The sequence below is a fragment of the Macrobrachium rosenbergii genome, chromosome 15 (genome assembly GCF_040412425.1).
Source record: "Macrobrachium rosenbergii isolate ZJJX-2024 chromosome 15, ASM4041242v1, whole genome shotgun sequence".
In the NCBI taxonomy this organism is placed as follows: Eukaryota; Metazoa; Arthropoda; class Malacostraca; order Decapoda; family Palaemonidae; genus Macrobrachium; species Macrobrachium rosenbergii.
In genome coordinates, this window is record NC_089755.1 from 8578067 (window position 1) to 8585012 (window position 6946).

Consider the following 6946-nt stretch of genomic DNA (forward strand, 5'->3'; position numbering starts at 1 on the left):
GAGTTAAAACAGAACATTTGCGAGGCTTAGGATGCTCGAGAGCTAAAATGGGGTGGGCTGCCGGAAAGAGAGGGGGAAAATTGTATTAACAGTTAAAATAATCATAAATAATTAACTAAAGGACGAGACTAAGGTAAAATTACAAGAATATAACTATGTGAAAATAATTAAACTTGAATAAATGAATAATTAACTCAGCAATGAACCTTCCAGTTTGACATTAAAGATCGACGAATGACAGATAGATGTGCGAGTTATTCTGACAGACAAAAACCATATGGTAAGGCGAGTATAAACCAAGGAACTTTGACAGTCCTGATATGCTGCTATGATCATAAAGCGACAGTAACCGAAGCGTATGACTTGTTAAATCGATTGAAAGGTTGTAAAACACGTCAGTTGCCGTGAAGATGTATTACGGGTCGCTCGCAGCATCTTCTTAGAGTTAGTAACCAAAAATGCGTCAGCTCGAAAGAAGCAATAAAAGAGAAAGAGACTTTTGCAGAGGTCGTTCTTAGGAGTGAAGGAGAATTGTAGTCTAATACAGCACGAGAGGCATTCAGAATTCTACGAGCCATCCTTCAGGAACTAAATTCCCAATTCATTTGTATTTCTCACTCAGAGAAACGAAGCACAATATCTCTTCCTGATGGAAATCAGGGGATCACTCCACGTCCTGCATTTACATTCGACAACAACAAATATTTGACAATTGACCAAAGTGGACAGGAATCTTGCTTAATTTATACACCAGTACTTGAACACTGAATTTGCAACCTAGATTAGCAATGAACATAGATAAAAACTAATAAGGAAATAACTTGAAATTGTTCTGTATGTGAACAATTACGTGTCCTAACTACGCCCAATTTGCCTGAGACTTGAAAGATGAACAATTCAGTAAAAGGAAACAGGGATCATTAACTCTGACAGAGAGAGTGGGAGGGGGCTGGAAGATTGGGAAGGCAAACCTCCTTTCTTCATCTTAGACGAATTCATATCGTGTTCCTCTAGCCTCTGACAGTGTTGATGGGGAAAATTAATAAAAAAAGTATAGAATCCTGTAATTTGTGAAGGAGACTTAAACGCGATTCAGAAAGGTCGTCATAAATGGTGAATATAGACAAATGATGTGGAGTGGAGTCCGTTGGCGTTTTCATCTTCTGACAACTGAAGTTAGTATTATTAACAATCCCCTTTTCATTCCATTTACTGTACCTTCGTTCTTATACTCTTTCTTCCGTCTTACTTTCCACTCTCTCCTGACAATTGTTCACAGTGTAACTGCAGATTTTCCTCCTATTGTACCACTGTAACCTCCTTTAACTCTACACTTCCCTTTCAGCGCTGAATGACCTCATAGATTCCAGTGCGTGGCTTCTGGCCCAAATTTTATATTCCAATGCATTCCTAGAGCTCCCTGAAAATGGTTTAAGATTCTAAATGTTTTATTTTACCTATACCCCAAACTTTGAATTGTAAATAATATAAAGAGTAATGGCCAAAGTAATATGTGTAGAGAAGTAGAAGGCAATGAACGAGTTGGAAAATGGGTATTAAATTAATTATTTAATGAATTACGGGAAGGGCAGGAGAGAGCAGATATCTGTAGGGAAAACTGGAGATATGATATCATCATTTACAGCAGAAACAAATTGGTAAGATAAGAAAGCCCATTAATGTGCTCAGCAAACTTGGAATAAATCGTATGTCTACAATTTATGTATATGAAGCATAAAATGAATTGATACAAATATCATGATAAAATTGAAAATAATAATTCAACTATCTAAATCTGCTAAAGCATTAGATCATCTACAAGTCCGGTAAAATCATTTTAAATTATTCATCGAATAAACATTTATGCATCCTCTTCAGTTTGATGTTAACGTACACAATTTTCTCTCCAGACCAAAAGCCACCAAGCTTTTGAACCCAGATTTCCATTACTGAACGAATGGCTTCCATTCAGTGAGTATATATTGAGTGATGCTATTTATAAATATCACGGGAACATCTTTTATAATACATTTGTTATTAGTGGATGACACTGCATAGTTATGAGAAGGTAAAGAGGAACATATGAGTATGATTATTACGGATTGCAGAGCGTATACACCATATTAATGTTATCAGTTTCCCTGCTCCCTTGAGCTGAGAATGCTCTGCCTGAAAGTGTTGTTACCCCGAGAGATGGTCTCGGGAAATTGTGTTTTTCTTGCAAAATTCTCTTGCATAAAGATGTGCATACTTAACACTTTGGGCGAGAAGGTTTGGCGTAGTCTTGCTTATTTAGATGCCTGGAAATATATTTTCCTCCCGAATTGGTCTCAGGAAATGAGGTTTTCGTACAAAATCCTTTCATAGAAGATCAGGATATTCAGTAAATTGCGCGAGAATGCAATAGCACTAATTGATTTCAACTGCAAACCTGAGTTGCTCAGAAGAGCTGGACCAATCGAGGAAAATGAACTCTGCAAGACCATTAATCCGCAAACTATTTACAACACCAAAGTCTTCCATACGGTTCCAGAAAGTCATGAGACCAGAATTAGCGTTGTGGAACTACTTCTTACTTTACCTGGAAGACATTACACCTTCTAATTACCGAGTAATGTGGTCGTTGTGCTGAAGTATTCGACGATTTGCAGGAAAATTCAGACCTTGATGGCCTTGTTCCTCTCATAGAGAGAGAGAGAGAGAGAGAGAGAGAGAGAGAGAGAGAGAGAGAGAGTGGCTGATCCAGTTTCTGTGACATTGTTCGTTAGAAGAATAAAAGATGTTTAATTGCTTAGACTTTTATTTTTAGTTTGCGGTAATAAGAAAGGTATTACTTAATTCGAATGTAAAGACATGTATATATATATATATATATATATATATATATATATATATATATATAATAATATATATATATATATATATATATATATATATATATATATATATATATATATATATATATATATATATATATATGAGTGGAAATTTTGTGTAGATATATATAGTTTCAAAAAGTCTTCACAAACAACTAAAATTCCACAGACCACAAGAACACCGGAGACAGTTCACGCTGCAATTACAGTTCAATAATTGCCATTTTACCGAAACCTGCGGTAATATTCGATAATGTTGTGATTATGATAGCCACTCATTCGCTAATCCTTTGCCTAAACTAGAAATGGAAAAAATGTTTCTAAATACCTTATTCTTTTATTCCCTGCGTTTACGACTTGACCTGAAAATGAATTTAATGACTGGCTGCAATCAATAATTGAATATTCGCACTGACTCGAGTTCAGCTGATTGTCGGAAGTAGTGCTTGCATCTATGAAGCAAATATTATTTTGTAGAATTTCGTCTAAGGTCCAAGGTGCTGATGGCAAAATTTCAAACACGCACGCACGCACACGCATCATGACAGACTCTTGTCGAGCGAGTACGTCTTCAGTTTTGTCAACAGGACGTGAAAAATGACGCAGATTATTTACGTCAACGTTCTGTACAACGACGCGCTATGTTATATCAGAAACTGCGCCTGTTCAAGGTTTCGGTATTGTTCATCTTGTGAAGAGTTTGCAAGCGTGAATTGTTTACATGAAAGTGAATATTTATAGACACATTTTTCGTCCCTTACACAGATTCCCCAATAGATTATCTGCCATGTTTCGTTTATTTGTTAGAGGTGTTAACATATTATGACTCCCAGTTCAGATGATGACTGGAAAACAGAACAGTAACCTACTATCTCTCTCTCTCTCTCTCTCTCTCTCTCTCTCTGCCTGTCTGTCTGTCTGTCTGTTTCCCCAAAGCGACTGGATACAACCTGATCTAATTAACTCAAGCTTTTGTTGTTCCGTGTCTGCTAAAATCCTTTTGCACAAACAAAAGGAAATCGGAAAATGGAGCCAAAAATAACTTCCTTAATTTTTCTGTTCACGGAAATGGAGAAATAGCGACTAACAACAAATTATTCTCTCTCTCTCTCTCTCTCTCTCTCTCTCTCTCTCTCTCTCTCTCTCTCTCTCTCAAAATATCCACTCTTATTTAACATTATCAGACCTCAACTGCCTCAAACTTTAATGAAGACACCTCACATATTTCCTTTATCAGAACCATTTTGGTTTTTTATCGGACATTTAATGTCGTTACCGTAACTGGACTGAAATGACATTAAACTCACTTATGAGAATGAGCCTGATAAAAGAGGGGGAATGGGGCACAGCGAGGCCAGAGCCAATGGGGCGATCGAGTGACGGCAAGTCACCAAAGTCATCAATTGGTTGTTCTCGATTCCTTTCTTATTATTATTATTATTATTATTATTATTATTATTATTATTATTATTATTATAATTATTATTATTGGCTATTATTATTATTATTATTATTATTATTGATGTTGTTTTGTTGTTTTATTATTATTATTATTATTATTATTATTATTATTATTATTATTATTATTATTATATGGGTAGTGGACCCTCTTTCAAACAAGTATTATTGAAAGTGATTGCTGCATCAGCTGCATTCAGTTTATATAGAGTTTTCTCTATTTTTCTAATGACTGACTTTTCTTGGTTACTGCACTGCGCTAATAACTCTCCGATACAGAAAGTAAAGAGCTCATTAAATACGACCCTGGAAGTTCTTTCCTACCCTCCAGCATTAGACGACCTACTGTGCAAAGACCAGCAACAGACACCATAGCAAGCGACACTCCCGGCTCTGCAATGCAAGATCCTGTGAGCCACCTGGCGACCAATGAGAATATTCACAGGACAATACCAGGCAGTGACGTTACGCAACGTCACACACCACGCAGTGACGTCACACACCAGCCCTGCCGGTCAGGTAGACTACAGTAATGCGACCATCAAGTTTGAAAATTTTTCTTCAAGAAACTTCTCGCTAGCCAGTGAGCTGCCCACGTTTCACCTTAGCCAATCAGAAGTCGGGATGAGTTGACCCCCTGCTGACCACCACGTATATAAAAAGTAGGACCCAGCATGAAAACAGTCTCAGACAAACCCTCTATCCTCTTGGAGTTTGCCTTGTGCTCTCCCACCACTGTGTTGTGCGACATCGTGCCTCACCAGCCAAGGACAACAGTTTTCCGCTATATCTCCTATGATCAGCTCGTTGGAGAAATTTCAGCAACTAATGAAATTTTGTGTTAAGAAAAACGAACTTTCTGTGAACAGTGAAGAATAGACATTTTGTCGTAACTTGTGTCGCGTGTGTGTGTGTTTTTTTTCTCTCTCATCTCTTCCAAACAAGTAAGATAACGAGGAAGAGAGCAGTCTCCCTCTCCCTCCTCACCCTCCCAGTGCCCCAGACCCTGCCAGGAGGAGGATTATGGACAACGAAATAACCCCAACTCCTGTGGAAATGGACACTGCCACGATGACCCCAGCTCCAGAAGACTCAGCCTCTGGCCAGCACACAACTGAGGAGCCCTCCTTTTTTGGAGGAGGTGGAATTCTGGACATAAGTTCAAAGGAAAAAACCGAAAACATAGGTACATCACACAGATCTTGAGCATGTCCCAAAACCTGTTAACAAAATTGTGAAAAAATCTGGTGATAATGATCTGCCCAAATTCAGGGAGCTTTCCTATGCAAAGGTAGCTGCCCTGGAAAAGCAAACACATCACTAATCATGACTGCCAAACCAAACCTGAAGGGAATTTTCACAATCACCCCAAAGAATCAAGAAACTGTAGAATTCTTGAAAAACACCGCTCAGCTTGTTATGCTTGACTCTGCTGAACAATTGATGAAAGCAGCAGTTTGCAACCACCCAACCGAATTACAACTCAGCACTCTTGAGAACCAGCCCTGCATCATGAGTGCAGACAGGTGCTTTAGCACAAGGTCAAACCACCCTACTCAAAAGGTGATATGCACCTGTAAAGGACCCATGTCCTCTCGGATGACTCTAGGAATCTGGGGACTCTTCCCAATGGAAAACTACACCCCAGAACCTTTATAATGTTTCAAGTGCCATCTGTTAGGCCACCACTAGGAAAGATGCACAGGGGTCGAAATCTGCGGCATGTGTAGCTGCTGACACCCAACAAAAAATCTGTCTGGGCAAATTCAAAGCTTGCCTCCCATCCCTTGTATGTTGCCTTAACTGTAGAGGAAAGTGCCATGCCTGGCAGAAGAAATGCCCTGCCCGGCTCCAGCGCATTGCATGCATGAAAGGTATAAAACACTATTTAAACGTTGAAACCATGTATTTCGGGCACTTGCTTCTGTGCCCCTGTTCACTGGTAGAATATGGACAGATGAAATGTTACAAGGGTATATACAAAACATAAAGGTGTGGCCTTAAGTCTCCGAGGTATGAAGGTGACCGTTTCCTAAGGAGGAGGAGAATATGACCAATTCCCTAGTGGTTTTGGCCTCATATATATACATACATATATATATATATATATATATATATATATATATATATATATATATATATATATATATATATATATATATATATATATATATATATATATATATATATATATATATATATATATATCGTATATATATATATATATATATATATATATATATATATATATATATATGATTATTGTTATTATTATTATTATTTGTTATTTTTTCTCAAAATTGCATTATTATTTCTATAATACATTTCTTTTTATTTTTCCCATTTTAATGGTTCTCATTTATGTTATTATTATCTAAATTTTTAATATTATTATTCTGTCACTATTTTATTTGGGGGGCACGTGCCCAGGTACCCGTCCCTGGAAACGCTAGTGGTACAAAACCCTCCTCCCCCTCCTGCTGCATGAACTCCTTCCAATCATTATCCTCCTCTTCCCAATCCACTTCCCCAAACCTCCCTTTCCCTCCAAAACCACAGAGACAACCCCGACCCACCAGACAGCAAGGCCCTCTTCCTCCCCTCTCCAAGGC